Source organism: Phalacrocorax aristotelis, chromosome 2, assembly GCF_949628215.1.
Source record: "Phalacrocorax aristotelis chromosome 2, bGulAri2.1, whole genome shotgun sequence".
Classification (NCBI taxonomy): domain Eukaryota; kingdom Metazoa; phylum Chordata; class Aves; order Suliformes; family Phalacrocoracidae; genus Phalacrocorax; species Phalacrocorax aristotelis.
The window spans coordinates 60,946,046-60,961,545 of NC_134277.1; positions in this window are offsets into that span (position 1 = coordinate 60,946,046).

Sequence of the window (15,500 nt, forward strand, 5' to 3'; positions counted from 1 at the left end):
TTTTGGTTGCATATGTGTAACTCTGCATTGGGTAATCAGCTGTTCCACAGCAGGTTGCTTTCAGCCCATTGGTGTTAGGGAGCTGAAAGGTACACTATTACTTCTTCTAGGATTAGTGTTATAAGTGATGTTACCAAATCCTCAGTTTATGGGAAATCTGTGTAATATAAACTGAAGTATAATCTGACAATGAAATTATTTTCTGTCTTATTACACTTCCATAAAGGAACAGGTTTAGCTATCCTTATACCAGCTATTTTGTTTCCAAAGTAGTGAACAAGACTAGCAATAATTTTGGCACCCTAAAAGCTTATTCCTTCAAATAACACAAACAGAAGCAGAATAAAACCTTGTTCTATTATGTGATATAAAAATCAGGTTCTGTTTTCACTTTTTATTTCATAGCTGCGTGCAATTAAGAGAATAAGAGTCAACATTATGCTGTTAAAATCTGATTAAATCATAGGTGTGATGCGTGGATATAAATAAATTGTCTAGAATCTTGGAAAACATAGAGGTTTTTCCTCCCTGTGGATTGATTTTTTTTTTTTTGAAGATACACTGACCTTCATTACCCTGCCCTTTTTCTCAAAAAAAAGAAAAAAAAAGTCACTTCCAGTGGTAGGCAAAGTTGAAGAAAAGATATCAAGTGTTAGTAGTTACCACATTTCAAAAATTCTGATGTCTTGGCCTGAGCTGGGGAATGCTTTTAATTATTCTGAATTTGAAAATTAAGGTTATGGGAAACATATGTATATTCATAATTAATTCTACAGGTTTTCGGGCTTTTGCTTGCCTGATGGCTGATTGTTCCAGTAGAAGAGATTTCCTGGTCCTAAGCCAGAATCTGCCCTCTCATCTGCACTGCACTCTCTCAGAATGTTTCAGTAAATTGAGCAGCTGGCAGTATTTTTTCATTTATCTTATGACCTGACAACATCTTCCCATTCTTTAAAAAGCAGGAATCCTTTGCTTTTTACATCCTCAGGTTTGGGATGGCAGTCCTCCAGAGAAGGACATTATTTGGCAAACAAACTGTGATATAGCAAAATGCTGATGTTCTGCATATGCTGCCATCTTTCCAAGTGTATGTGATCTTGATTTGGACGCCTTAAACTATGTGACTATCTTTAAAGAGGGTAACAATTTTGGGACTTTTGTGGGTTTAGCTAGCCAGAAGAGCTATCTGACTTTATAAGCAAAATTGGTCACTGCTGTATGTGCAAGTCCAATGCCAAAGGTAAAAATTTGTGACTTCTGCTTTGATGGAAGTTACACAGGTATGTTCTAGTTATGCATGCAGTGGTAAAACTAGGGTGGGTTTCCATTCAGGTCTCATGACAAAAATGATCAAACCTGGAGATAAACAAAGGCAAGAATTATTGAAAAAAAAATTAAATGGCAGAATTGTTTTATAGAAAACTGAGAATTATCAGTCTATGTTTTAAACTGATTGGTAAATGGCAAAAATGCTCTAATCAATTTCTTCGGTCAAAACACGTGTTCCTACCTAAGGCTACTGTTAGCAGCCATTTTATAAAAAGCTGAAAATTGGCCCATGTTCTTCTGAGATGCTGACCCTCTGACTACCAATTCTGAACAGTGCTACTGAATAGAGAAGGCTAACAACATTTCTGTGAGATGGATTGTGTTTCAAAGAAGAGGGTTTGGCGTTTTCTCAGTCTAGTTCTTTCATTTAGGATTAATTGCTGGGAACTACAGGTGTGAGGAGTAGATGGTCCTCTAAGGGAACAGATGAGGAAACAGACAAGGGACAGAGTGCACCCTCAGTAAGTTCGCTGATGATACAAAACTGGGAGGAGTGGCTGATACACTAGAATGCCGTGCTGCCATCCAATGAGACCTGGACAGGCTGTAGAGCTGGGCTGAGGGGAACCTCATGGAATTCAACAAAAGCAAGTGTAAGGTCCTGCACCTGGGGAGGAACAATCCCATGCACTAGTACAGGCTGGGGGTTGACCTACTGGAAAGCAGCTCTGTTGAGAAGGGCCTGGGAGTGCTGGTGGACAGCAGCTTGACCCTGAGCCAGCAATCTGCCCTTGTGGCCAAGAAGGTCAGTGGTATCCTGGGGTGCATTAAAAGGAGTGTGGCCAGCAGGTCGAGGGAGTTATCCTACCCCTTTACTGCATCCTAGTGAGACCATATCTGGAGTACGGCATCCTGTCCTGGGTTCCCCAGTTTAAGAAAGACAGGCAACTACAAGCGGAGCAGTATGAAGATGATCAGGGGACTGGAGCATCTCTACTCTGAGGAAAGGCTGAAAGACCTGGGTTTGTTCAGCCTGGAGAAGAGAAGACTGAGAGGGGATCTTCTCAGTACTTATAAATATCTGAAGGGTTGGTCTCAAGAGGGTGGGCCTGGACTCTTCTCAGTGGTGCCCGACCACAGGACGAGGGGCAATGGCCACAAACTGGAACATGGAAAGATCCACCTGAATATGAGGAAAAACTTCTTTACTGTGAGAGTGACAGACCAGTGGCACAGGCTGCCCAGAGAGGTTGTGGAATCTCCTTCTCTGGATATATTCAAAACATGCCTGAATGCAGTCCTGTGCCCCCTGGTCTAGGTGTCCCTGCTCAAGCAGGGGGGTTGGGTGAGATGACCTCTGGAGGTTCCTTCCAACCCCTACCATTCTGTTATTCACTCTTCCTTTGATTTGCTCTGTGGTTTTTGGCAACTGCACTTCCATGTGCCTAATTCTCACATTTTCAAAATTAGGATAGGATTAATGAATGTTTATAAAGTGCTTTTGATGCCTAGAGAAAGGGGGGCTTTAGCATCTCGGGATGTTAATATTAGAGTGGAAACTTACCATAATAAGTTGTCACTGATACTCATATTTGTGAGGTTTTAAAATTATTTTCAAAGTACGTTCTCTATTGGAAGATGTGAATACAATACTGAAATACAGTATCAGAAAGTAAGTAGGAGTTAAATCATGTCATATTTGCTTTGGGTGGCCAAATGTGTGGAGAGAGAAAACTTGCCCACAGCTGGATCAACTTTTCAGGTAAGAAAGGGCAATGTGCCGTGTTAGTTACACCATACAGCAAGCAAATTCTTGTCTGTATGTAATTCTTGCAGATCTTCAAAAGGTCACAGTCTGGCTGTGGCTCAATATCTACCATGGATCATGGAGCTTAGCTGAAGGGTATCTGCCTGCAGCTATCAGATTGCACTCTGTTTCTTAAACTAGATGAATAGACAAAACTAAATCAAAATGTGAATGATTCATTTAGTATTTGATCTTCAGCCTGATAGCAATGCCTGCACAAAAGCAGAACCTCATTAATACTTCTGTGTGTGGAGTTGTTAAGGGTAATGGACTACCCTCTGGAAGTGCTGCACTTTTCCACCTTCTTAACCCATACATCATGTAACTGATTCAGAATTCTCCTCATGCTTCCTTGGAGCATGGAAGTCAAACGTGTACACCTTTCACGTCACGTGCCCTTTCGTAGTGCCTCTTTTGCAAAGTGGCTCTCACAGGTTGAGAAGTTCACATTAGTATGAAGATAGAGAGAATCAATAATAAAGAACTGCTGCCATCTGAGAGCTGATCATTGACACACATTTTGAGTATCCAAATTTATTTCACCTGCTTTGCTGCCATTCTCTGTGTATACACTCAAGGGGCCAGAAAACTGCTACAGAAGCTGCATCTTTAAAACCAGTTTGTACATTGATGCACAAATATCAAGCATGAACAGTTTCAGATTCACACTTTGAGTAAATTTTACACATTCTAGGAGCTGTAGCTCAATTATTTATATTATGTACAGTGTTTCCTTAGGAACTATATGAAGGCAGATAAAGAGAAACTTTATAAATCCTGAGATTCAAGCTGTATCTGGAGGACAGTGGCAGATCAGAGGGCTCTTCTAAACTGCACAGTTGAGAAGCACTTATCCCTGTATGCCTTATCCAACATACAGAGAATAGCATACCAAAAGCACCAAATCAGCTTCTTTGGACTGCATAAACAGAAGGCTTTGTGGTTTTATTTGCTCTGCCTCTTTTTTTAAAAGAACACCAAACTTAGGAAATTAAATGCAAAAATAAATAAATGAAACCCAGATTTGTACATGCATATGGTTACACTCTTTCTCATCCTGTTTTCCCTGTTGCATTTATTCAGGTTTATGGTCCCTCTCTCAAAATGCAGAGGCTTCACAATTTTTGAGAATAATATATTAACATCTGGAAAAGAACAACTAAACTGCCCACACTTGTTTGGAAAAATATAATTAGACCCTTGCCTAATAATAAAATACAACTCAGTAATAAAATTAACTGAATATGTTGATTGCTATACTTTTGCTGTTTAGTGTGTACTGTAAAATAAACCAGATGTACATTATGACCAAATTAATACCGCTGTAGAAACTTAATATTTGCATTTTTTTGGTTGCCAACATCCTGTATTAATGAATTAGGGAACAATTCTATGTCATGGGAATTTTTTTTTAAATTATCTTCTACTTGTAACCCAAAGTGAACAACACCCAAAAAGTTACTATCCGAGACAGGATTCTCAGCACCTCTGTGCTGAAGGAGCTTTGAAATGTATACCATTCTAAGGACTGCTGAAAGATCTGTATTAATTAGCATGTTCTTCATTAAACAATGTGTGATATTTGGCAATTTATTATCTGAATAAATTTCACACACAATAATACAGAAGTAAAAGTTTGGGGCCTGAGTTAAGTGGTTAGCGATCTTTCTAAAACATTTTTCTGACAAGATTGATCACTAATATTGTATACTTTGCTGAATATATGAAGAATTTGACTTGAACTGGTGTGTCTATTGTATATTCATGAAAAGACCTTTTGGGGGGGTTGCTGGTTTTGTTTAATTTTTATTCAAGGGAGGAAACATCTGAACTTTTACGATTTACTGAATTTATTCTGAATTACGATTTATTCTTAATTTAATACTGAATATTAAATTTGACTGAAAGGACCATTAGAAATAGCAGGCACAGAAAATTCCCAATTGTATTAGAAAGTTAAACACTGTGCTGCTGTCCCCAAAGCCTCCTTATAGTCATGTTGAAGTCAAGTCTGCCAAGAAACACATAACTTTGATCTGTTTAGTAGAAACAGTCTTACATGTTAGACCTGGATTTGCAATCTAACTTGCAAATAACTGTGCCTTTGAAAATGTGAATGTTTCAAAATAACAGCTAGTCCTAAACTTCTTGTGTAAGTCTGCAGTGGGTGCTGAGTAAATCAAAATGCAGCTTGCAGAAGCAAGTGGAGACCTCAAGTAGCTCTTATGGCAGTAAAAATGTTTATGAACCCTGACCATTTCTCATGCGTTTAGCAATTTAAGAATTGGCACAATAGCATTTTATTTTCCATTTATGTATCATACTATAATTTCTAAAGTTTCAATCATCTGTATATTTCAAAACATGATGTATGTGTAGAGGAATCAGTTCTTTTTTATAACACACCAATTATCAACTACCATAACATTTATTCTGTTTCATTTCAGAAATCTGACCCTTTTTCAATCTTGTCTTCCCTGAGAAAAAAACATCTAGAATTCTCATTTACTTAAAGAAAAGAACAGCAAAGCCTATGCATGTGCCATCCATAGAATAGGAGAAGAGGGCATCAGAAGAAGATTTAGTCTCATTTGTTGAATAGCTGAAATTTTGACAGCAATGTCATCATCAGTAGAGGCTGCTTTGGCTCTAGTTTTGAAAAATATTCAGACTTAGTGCCAGGACCATACAGAATGAATAATAAATATACAATACTAAATATTGGCGTAAAAGTGGATACCTAGGTATAACTGAAAAATTATAGAGGGCCTGCTGTGGCTCTTTTATGAATAGCTGTACTGCCACATTAGATGTGCAACATAAAGATACTGTAGGCCTGTAGGAAGAAGCCTGCAGTTTTCCAGAATTTTTTTCCATTTTTCTTTTACATTAAAATTCTGTTTGTCATAATGAACATAATGAACAGGGAGAATAGATGAACATCAGTTCTGCAGAATTTCTCTCAGGACAAATTGTCTTTGGTTGGCCTTTTTTTCCCTTCTACATGTAAAAATAAGTATCTGCATATATATTTTTTCCCCTGTGCTGCAATCTTTCAACAGGGGCTGCACAAAGACTTGAAAACACTTAATATGGCAATCTTACCTTCAGAAAAATAGCTGTTGAGCTGACTGTATTTTTCATGAAGTGGTGGTTCCTTAGCCATCACTGTTGCATTGGGGTACTGCAAGGTCCGTATGAGTTCACATTCAATCCAGATGAATGGTTCCATGATCACTTTGCTGTAGACTTAGAGCACTTATTTGGACTGTGTGTTTCCTATGCAGGCTTTGCATCAGCAACAGTAACATGGAGGGTCCATAATGCGTCTCAAGGTCAGAGTAGCTTAGAGAGTACCTGCTTTGGCACTAAAGCCTGCCAAAGTTCATTCGAGGCCGCAAACACATTTGAACCAGCTGGGAGAGTTTATATTGGGTTAGTGTTTCATATTATGTGGCCTTTGTGGTTTTTATCAAGCTCTGGTATAAGTGTTAAATTCAAGTTTATGGTATCATGAAATCACAGTCTGACTTTAAACTCATCTAGCATTGCATGCAGCAGTGAGATGTGATCATACCTTATAAGCTGCCAGTGTCCTAATTTAGGAAATAATGTCTGTCAGAGACCTAAAACAGACTAGACCAAAAAGTTAACACTGCGAAGAACCAGAAATTATGCATGTTTTCTTTCTTTAATGTGAATAACATTTCCTATAAGCATACACATCTTGTATTTTACTGTTAATGGAAATAATTTTCAGCAATAAATGGAAGGGGTAACATTTCTAATTGCAGGACTTTTTTTTTTTAAAAGAAGAGAAAACAGTGCATTTGTAAGTCAAAGATACCAAGACAAACTCTGGAAAGGACTGTGCACCTGCCTTATTACTGGAAAACAATAATAGATGCAGCAGTTTAGTCCAGCACCTTTCAAAATGTAACACACTATCGGTACCTGCTTTTCTTCAATAAAAACTTAGTGTTGTGTAAATAGAATGATTCTAATTATTTCAGGAGTTGTACTCAATGATCTTTGCAGGTTCCTTCCAACTCAGAATGTTCTAGGATTCTATGTTTTTCTGGATTGTTTCCAAATGTGTCATTTTTGAAGGAGATCAGGCAGCTGAAATGTCAAAATTTGGAAACTAACAAACATACTATATCTATTGTAAAACATTTGTCTTCCTTGTTACTTCATAGGAACTTTTATATTGTAAGAATATGACACTTCATTTCATCCAAGTGCTTCAGAGGTGTATTAGCTAAGTGGTTTGTACTAATACCTATACCTCTTTTATAAGTATAAACTCATTTAATATTTTTGAATGGCACACAGTAATGTCTTCCAAGTTATGAATAAAAGTGTTTTTAGTAACATTTACCATTTGACAATTTCACTTTATATACTAAGAATTTCAAGCACATTCTCACAGAGTACTTCATTCTACAATTTAATAAGGAAGATAGATACAGTCCTAGAACTACTGATACTTGGATTATCTTTTCCAATCGTTGTTTTTCAGCTACTTCTCCCCAATTTTGTTTTCTGTTGTGTTTTACTTAAGCTTTCTACCAATGCATAGATGAATCTATACATCAGCCTTTCCGCCTTGCCTGAGCATCCTTAAAATTGGTTCTTGAGAACTGCAGTTCAGGCCTAACAAGTAAATGAGGCGCTTCAAGACTACAATTATGTGATTACATTATGGTCTGAAACAGCCAACAAGGAACCAACACCTATTATCTTGTTACCACATATTGTATACACATTCAGAATACACACTGAAATGTATAATAGACTGGAAAGGTTTGAAGATGTTTGGCGTACAGCTGGTCAACCTTTCTGATATGTTACAAAGTGTATATACTATGAAGAGAAATTACAGCAACATTTGCTGTGCAGCTGATTAAAAACAATGATAGACTGTCATATGTTGTTGAAAGATGAAAGAAATATTTACCATTTTGATTTGCTTTTCAAGTTATGGAATCAAGTTTGTTTGCCTTCACCTCTTTTATTGCAAGACCCAGCCAGTAGCTTACTCACATGCCCAGACTTTGGGTTCCAGATGCTGAGACCTGCTGTAAATGACTGCTGGTTCCAAGTTTATCAGGAGAGGAAAGGAAAGAGGCATATTTGTAGGGGATCAGGGAACATTATCAAAACTTGGCACTTAATGTTATAGAGAGCTTTTTTTTTTAAGCAGCAGTTACGATTTTGTATTCCTGTATATATAAATTATTTATTACAATTATAAATATTATAATGTCCAAATTCTAATTTGCTACAGCATTCAAGTTTCCTATGGATTGCAGCTGTCTGAAACAGCTCAGTTGCTGAAGTGACACCTTTAAAAGGGATGTGCAGCACATATGCCTTAACCTGCAAGTAGGATGGTTCTACCAAAATGTAATTTTAAATCTCTTTCAGGTATTTCATTTGGAAGTTCCAAGATTTTTCAATACAATATGGAAAATTATAAGGCACAGGCTGTTTCTAATGTTCTTTTCCTTTACAATTATGTGGATAGAAAAGGACATTTATCGTAAGCCCTGTGTGTGTGTTGTCAGCCTCAGCCTACTGAACGGCCCCAAACTTTGGCAAATTCAGTGTCACATAACTGGGCATCAAGCAAGCATTTTATGGAAAGGGAACTGTACAGAGGAAAGTTCACAGCTGGGAAATGCATTATCATAGGTGAAGACCAGAAGAAAGCATGTTCATATGTGTCCATGGCTTCTGGAGTTTTGCCACTCACATCAGGACATACAGCCTGGTGTGGCTGAATTACCTGATCAAGAGTTGACCTACTACAGACTTCCCTGCTGGAGAAATCTCTGTCTCCGAGTAAGTTATCGAAAATCTTCTTTACCCGTGGACATCTACCAAGACATAAAATCATCCACAACATGTCACGAAAATGGCTAGAAACAGACAAAGCATGAATAAATGGAACCCAAGATACTGTAGACAGTATAAGTATATAATACAACTAAGTATTATTTAATACTTCTCTAGACTAAATGATGTACTTACGTACATATGCAAGGCTGGTGATAATGTATTGTTTGACTGATGACAGAACAGGTCAATTATATGCAAAATCATTAAAGCAGTGGCACAAATACACATGCATGTTTTATTTTTATAGTTAATGAACACACTAGCATTTCAGTTTCTAATTTAGTATGAATGCAAATGAATTTTAAACAAAGTCTACCTTTAACTGATGGAATAAAATTCTACTTACTTAGAGTAGCTGAAAATTCATTAATTTCGTAAATTAGAAGAATCTTTTCTGAGGTAAATGTGAAATTGCCCCTAGTCTAGAGAGCCCATGAATAGCTCAGACATAATTTCAGCTATGAGGTGCAAAAGGGAGGCCACCTGAGGTAAATCTTGTCTAGTATAAATAGACATTTTAAGAATTAATTAGGTAGCTGAGAGTTTCCAGGGTTTTGTTTTGCTGAGGCATTTTAAGTGACTGTGGTATTGCTCAAATACAATGAAAGGTTAAATGGTCTGCCTACAGCAGGGCTTTCCCTGAAATGGAGCTGCCCTAGTGCTCTGGGGTGACCAATAAGGACTAAGGACGAAAGAGAGAGGAAAGCAGGGGAAGGGAGGGAGGGGTTTCTCTGCATCCCTGTTCCTCAGATGGGAAGTCAGTGTGGAAAAGAAGAATGAAATACAAATGTCTGAATGTAAATGAGCAAAAACCAGAGAAAAGGAAGGGGTGTACAGAGCAGGGAGGAGAAGGGAGATTTCAATTAAGTTGTAAAGAGGTGAAAGGAGAAACAGAGTTATGGACCCAGCTAGGGTTGTAACATAAATTACAGGATCTAGTGCTTGTGATAACCATAGCATTAGACCCGATGAGCTAGAAAATAACCTTTAAAACTTCTGTCCTAAATATAGCATCTTAGTACCCCTTCAGTCTTTGGGGGATTACGTTGTGGGGTATAACGCTGATTTCATTTTCTCTCTTTGCTTTTAGTGTCCTTTTCTTTAGTTGTTAATATGTCTGTATATACCAAATGTCTCCAGCAAGGTGCTGATGGGTTTCATGAAGAACACTAGCTCATCTACCAACCATAAAGAAAATAAGTACCAGCAATTACCTCCTATCTGAATCCACTAATGGAATTGTAAAGCCGACCCATCCTTTTCGTGTCTCACTGGTGCTCTGCTTCACTGGTGACACAACAGAGGAGACGGATAGGAGTCAGGAGGTCTTGGATTTGTCCTTCACTCTCTCAGCTGTATTTTGGTGTTTGGAGCAATTCACACTTTTTATGCTTCTGTTTCTTTATTTGTTATCAGAGAATACTGATGATGCAGGCTTTTGTAAAATACTTCATAAACCTCGGATGGCAGAATATCAGAGACCTAATCATTATAAGCTAAAAATTATTTTAATTTTTCAACATGATTTTTTAATACCAGCTATTCTCTACAAACCCCAAGGAAATAGAAAATAACAACAACAACCACCACCATCACCATGATGAAAAAAATTCACAGCTCACTACACTTAAAGATTTTTCCTGCTTTTTACTGTTGTTTAATGTCAATAATTTTTTCTTATCAAAGTAAAATTTAATTAGATGACAGAAAACAATTGCTCAGACTGGCTTCATGTAAGGTTGGGGTTTTTTTTGCTGTTTTATGCAGGAAAGTAGAATACTGTATTGTAATAGATTCCTTCTGGATTAAGTAGTATTTTTAACATATACAGTAAATTACTTCAAGTTATGCTACGGTAATAATGACAATGGATTAAATACATAATTATGTTATTTTCTGGTTTGAGTTCTGTTAGTGCAGGCAAAAACATGATGTAAAAAATATTGATTTGGAAGCAGGTTTCTAGTTAGAAAAATAATATTTTCACAAAAAGCTGCAGTTAAAATGTTTGTATTAATAATTAAAGTATTAGTTTTAGAATACTATATTTGTAATACAGTGATATTTAGACAATATAAAGGATTTAAGTTTTTGGTTTTCAACATTTTAAAAAACATTACTGCATGATATATCTCTTCTCTCCCTGACTTGTACAAGCTTGCACTGCTGACAAAACTAGACCCTTAACTACTGTTAGTACTACAGAGCTGCACAGCTGATGGAGAGTCCACTGGGTTTTATTGAGACTTTTGAATCCCTAATGTACTTATCATTTAAATTCTAATTCTCTTCCTATCAGAGGCAGTACGTGAGGAAAAGCAAGTGCTTAGATCACTGTCAGACCACAGTAAGTGACGCCATGACAGGGACAGAGATAATGCAAGGCTCTGAGCACTCATGCTACAGTCTTCCTGGGTACAGTCAGCAGAATGCTATTTGAACATGTTGCTTGAATACCACTTGGCACATACACAGCTGCTCTCAGTGAAAGATTTGTAAAAAGGCCATCCAGCATCCTGGGGTCAAGGAAATCTTACCCAGCTTCTTTTTTGACTGAAAAAAACCCCAACCAAACAAACAAAAACAAAAACCCAGTCATTGTCCTGACAGACATTAAGAAAATCTGCTTGTGCTGAGTTCAGGAGAACTGAGAGACAAGAGAATCCATGTTTATCCAAATGTATTGAATGAGTAAATGCAATCATATAAAATCCAAACCACTTCATACTCAAATCTATAGCTTTTTCTACAGTTCTTTGGGTAGCTTGAAATTAATATCTACTTATACATTCAAATGCTAATTATAAATGTCCACTGAGACTACCCACCTAACATCTGGATTTATATTCAGGCTTAACTGTCACTTCTAATTAATATTCTGTTTAAGCCTGTATAAGTAGTATATGCCATGATTTTAGTAAAACAGTAATAAAATAAGCAGATAAAATTTCCACATGATGCATACCTTTTATACCCCCAAAATAAACTCATGCAATCCAATGCATTTCCCATTTTTCATTATCTTTTCCTGCTTCTTGCAGAGCAGGAATAGATACTTTTACGTGCAAGAATATGTAACTCTAGGATCACGATTTTTTAAAATCTTTTTTACTTTTGACATTTGTTGATTCATTGTTTGGTTTTTTTCATTGTCTCTTGGGTATTTTGTTATTTTTAAGAGAATATATTATCCCTCTTTGAGTCACTGTTTCTTGTAATTATCCTTTCCAATATCTCTGCATTCATCTGCAGGGGAAATAGAGCGCTGCCTTATTTCCTACACACAGAATGACCCAAAGAACTGACTGCAGTATGGCTTATTACTGTCAGATAATTTCTGTTTTATCATATTCAAAGGAAAACATAAATTTACTATTTTTTTTTTAAAAATTGAGAGTATTTAGATTATGAATTTGACTCAGATACCTCCTTGAATATAATTGGTTTGGGGTTTTGAGAAAGCATTGTATAATACTCCTCATAAAATTAAAAAATAGGCCATAAAAAGACACTCAAGTAAAGTGACAAGCATAGCTTGAAACTAAAATCCACAAAATATGGGAAGAACGTTTTCTCTCAACACAGGTGTACCTAAGCATTCAGCCAGCTGTAATAGATCATGCTCTCATTGGCTGGGAAAAATTAAATTTTATGTTAAGGACATATCCAAGATAATTGAGGTTATGCTAGTAATCTTCATATCTTCTCTGTGTTTGTTTGATACATATAGTGTAGTAATATCTTCCTTTTAAAGGCTAAAGAGCTGGTGTTGCAGTTACTGTGACGCCTGTAGTTGATTTTTCATAAATGCTTAGCTATTCATGCTGAAAACAGCTCAGAACAAGACAGGTTTTTACATAATTACAACTAATTCATTTTACAGCCTGTAGTGTTCCTTTACATCCCATCCAATACTGACAGAAAATAGAGTTTTCTTTCTGTCTAAGTGGGAATAACATTACAGTGTACTTTTTAAGCAAATAACCCTCAAAAAATAAGAGATATCATAGGAAGTAATTAGGTGGGATGCCATCAGGCTGGCCTCCAGTTGTTAGAGTTATGAAAGAATTAATTTCATTTTCAATCACTAGTTTGTTCCAGAAGCTGTTTTTCATGAGGAGTTGCACCAACTTATGTAGATATGTGAAAAGTAAGAATCATTTTAACAACATCACCTTTTCACTGTGAAAAGGAAAGCGTCATGCTCCACAATGACCTGAACTGTCAGTGATCTGAACTGATGCCAGACAGACAGAAAAGATACCTGTTTTTCAGAGTTGAAAGAGTCATACCAGACTCTGCTTGGTTTCCTTCTGAAAGGCAATGGTTACAATCTAATGGTGGCACAAATTCTGCAAGACTCTTCCTAGATCAGCTTCCCTTTATCAAAATATTTTTTGCTTAAACTCAATTCTAAGTGTTTCACCTACTAGTGTTGCTGATCTAAAGAAAATGGGCTCTATATTCCTAAGTTTTATCTGCAGCATAGTTCCTGTTAGTCTATCTTAGTTGCCACTGGCTTTCAGTAGATGAGTGTTGTTATTATCATGGATTGAGGATTTTTTGGTTTTTGGTGTTTTGTTTTTTTTTTAATGAGGTTGGCTATGACCAAAAAAGCCTAGATGTCATTTTAAAGAAAGAAAAATACTTTCATTTACTATTAATTTACTTTCTATTAATTTACTTTCCTGGTCACTGATAAAGGAGAAGGAAGCATTTCTGCTCCTTTAAAAAAATACTTCTCAGGAAAGACAGTAACCAATATTGTCTTCAGTTCTAGGTATTAAAGACCATTACCCAAACACTGATCACTGATGGCATCCCTGAGAGAGAGGAAAACCTAAGCAAATCCTGCAGATGGGCCAGAGGAATACTGAAGAGAGACAGGGAGAAAAATTGAACTCCTTATGGGTGCTTTTTAATGAGAGCTGTGATTAACAGTGACTCTCATTTGCCTTTTCTTTTAAAGCTCATTTCTTGCCCCCATGGTTAAAATGAAGGGCTGATTCATGGGGAGAAAGAAGGGAGCTTCAGTACCCTCCATTAGGTGCTCCCTGGGCTTTGCCAACTCACAACCATTTGTTTCCATCCTTAACATATGTAAAATCACGGGGCCAAAAGGGTCAGAAAACCAAAGCCTATACAATTAACGCATCTCCTTCCTAACTCATAATCTCAAAGCCATGCTCATCCTTTTTTTTGGACACTGATTGGTGATGGCTGTGTTTCTGGGACCGGACACAGGAACCTCTCTATGGGAGATTTCAGCCACTGCTGCAGCTGGAAGCACATGCCTCAGTGTGCGCTGAGACCATACTGGTTGTGTGTAGTTTGCAGGAGTGTAAATCATCTGCACTTCAGAAAGCAGCTACGGGTGGCTGAAATCTGAGCATACATAAGCCCATAATTCATGATTTCTGACAACTGATGTCTAAGCCACCTTGCAGTTCATCACCTCTGGCAATGCTGGCTCTAACCACGCCACAGCCACCAGGGTGGCCACAATCCCCTTGTCACAGGTTGCAGCTCAACATATTAATGCAAAGCATCACTGATCACAGGTTTGATACATATTTCAGCAGTGGCTGAAAATCAGATGCAGCACCGTTCAGCTAATTCTGCCGAATCTGTCTATAATATAAAGCTGCGTCTTTCAATGCTCTAGCGCAAACAGCACAGACTGTGAATTGGAGCCCAGAGTTATTAATCTGACAGGAAAGAGAATGAGCAGTGGCATTGTGGAAGCTGGGAGTGGGAAAGACTCGGGAGACCTCCCTCTGAAAGGCCTTCTGAGCAGCATCAAACAATGGATTTTTTTTCCCCTTCATTTTGTCATGGTTTTAGCTGGGACAGAGTTAATTTTCTTCACTGCAGCTGGCATAGTGCTGTGCTTTGGACTTAGTATGAAAACAATGTTGATAACACACCGATGTTTTGGTTGTTGCTGGGTAGTGCTTGTACTAGTCAAGGACTTTTCCAGCTTCCCATGCTCTGCCGGGTGCACAAGAAGCCAGGAGGGGAGGGGGCACAGCTAAGAGGGCAGATTCAAACTGGCCAAAGGGATATTCAATATCATGTAACATCATGCCGAGTATGTTAACTGGGAGGAGCTGGCCAGGGGAGGGAAGCAGCAATCACAGCTTGGGGATGGGCAGCATTGATCGGCAGGTGGTGAGCAGCTGTATCGTTTGTGTTTCTGTTTTTTTCCCTTTTCCCCTTTTCCTTTTCATTATATTATCATTATTGTTATTATTATCATCATAATTATTATAATTATTATTTTATTGTAATTATTGAACTGTTCTTATCTCAACCCACAAGGGGTTTTTTTGTGCTTTTGCTCTTCCAATTCTCTCCCCCGACCCACGGGGGTGGGGGGAGTGAGTGAGTGGCTGCGTGGTGTTTAGTTGCTGACTGAGGCTGAACCACGACAAATATTAGTCAAATATTCTTGGGATGCTAAATATTGTATCATAATCTCTTGAAACATGTCAATAATACTTAATGTTTCTCAGTAAGA